The sequence below is a fragment of the Triticum dicoccoides genome, chromosome 7B (assembly GCF_002162155.2).
Source record: "Triticum dicoccoides isolate Atlit2015 ecotype Zavitan chromosome 7B, WEW_v2.0, whole genome shotgun sequence".
Classification (NCBI taxonomy): Eukaryota; Viridiplantae; Streptophyta; class Magnoliopsida; order Poales; family Poaceae; genus Triticum; species Triticum dicoccoides.
The window spans coordinates 568,576,303-568,578,224 of NC_041393.1; positions in this window are offsets into that span (position 1 = coordinate 568,576,303).

A 1,922-nucleotide genomic window follows, 5' to 3' on the forward strand; every position below is an offset into this window, starting at 1 on the left:
CCTCCTCTTTTCAGGGCAGATTTGAGACGCAGAAAGGCACTCATAGTCATAGATGAGTGGATTCTATTGCTGCGCTACAAAACCACCTTCTATTACTAGGAGTATTTCTTTTCCTGTTGCATAAGATGTACTAGATGGAAAGGCACCACTGGGTGGTGCTGTCAATTTGTTAGTTTTGATAGTCTGGTGTCATATTTTCCTTTTTGACCGTTATATATTCAAATAAATATCAAAATATCGAAGTGCATATCATTTATGTGTGGTTGTTTATGACGATACGTGTTTCCAATATGGCAATGTGTGAGAGGTAGACTAGAAAATGGGCTGTACTTGAATTTGCACTTCACTTGGCAAAGCGAAAGCATGAGCTCAAAAATCCTGAGTACATGTACTTGGTGTTTTTTTATACATGTACTTACCGTTACATATTATAATTCACCAGAGAATTCTAATATTCCCTTGCTCATCTAGTATTCTTACTTGTTCTAGTTTCATGTATGGACGTCAATATAGCAAAATGCAATATACCAATTAGGACCAAGGATTTTATAAGGGTTAGAATCAATAATAGATATCTCACCTCTTTGGCTTAAATTTCATACTTCAAGGTTGCAGAGGCAAGATAAATTCTGATGGTTACTATGAAATCTTGCAATCCCTGGGAGTGAGCCACCCATATCAGATACTACCAGGAAGCCACCTGGTCCAAAGGATGCAGGCCACGCTCCTTTCTTCTCAACCGCACCATTCTTCAAATCAACATGTGCTCACTGCAACAGCAACCGGTACCCTCAAGCCTTTACATATCTGGAAAAGAAGGGCCATTACGTTTCAATATCTGCCACCTATTGAAAAGCATTTACATTTCAGAATCAAGTAGTAACAGCACTTCACTAAATGAGTTGTTATGTTGTTTAATTGTCTGGCCATTCGGACTCGCGTTCTTTCGGTGTCACGTACCCAAAATTGCAGAGTTGCAGAGAAAGCTTGAGCTTAGACATTGCAGAGTTGCAGGCTCTAGACCATAACCTGCTGTAAAACATCCACTTGACTTGAACAAGTGACTGGAATTTCACAATGCATAGAAGAAACGAGGCATGCTTAGAAATATAGAATAGCAGAGAGTTCACAAGAGGCGCATACGAGGGGCTCTGTATTTTCAAACAAAATGTAATGTACAGGAGGCTGCAAAGTGTACATTTTTTCCCTCACACCGAGGGAGTAGCAGTACAATCCCCAATCCCCAAGGATGAGGCCCAAACCTAGCAATCTGGCGGCTAGCATCCCAAGCTCATTGGCTTACAGCCGCGGCTGCCGGCTAGGTGTGGCGGCGGATCCAGAGCCTGACGCCTTCGCTGGCAATGGAGAATGAAAGCGTGGCCGAGAAGGGGAAGGGCGGGTCACGCCATCGCCTGTGACGGATACGGTAGGATTGCAGCTGGCAAGGGCGGTAGGTACTAAGAAGTGGGGCTGGAAGAACTCTTTTTTTTTTCAGTCAGGAAGGAACGAAAAAGATAGGAATACGATTTTTTTAAGGGAAAAGATAGCAATAAAAAAATATCCATGGGCACAAGCACCAAAGACATATTTTTATAGAAGAAGCCCGCCCAAGGTGAGGCACCAGAAATTCGCGCTCAACGGGGCGCAGGCTACACCACTGTGGACCATGCGCCAGGTGGAATTAGTGCCTTTTGTTTTGTATAATACTTTCCTCTCCATCATCGATGGACCGATGACTAAGAGCATCTACAGTCGGGCTCTTCAAATGTACTCTATATGTTTGGGCGGACGGTTCGGTCAATAACCAGTCACAAAATCGTGATTCGGCCGGCCTCCTCAAGCCAAGACCTCCGCAAATTCTATTCAGTGCCTATTGCGTCGGTACCAAATGACTTCATACCTGCCGCAAGTTGCCCCCCCCC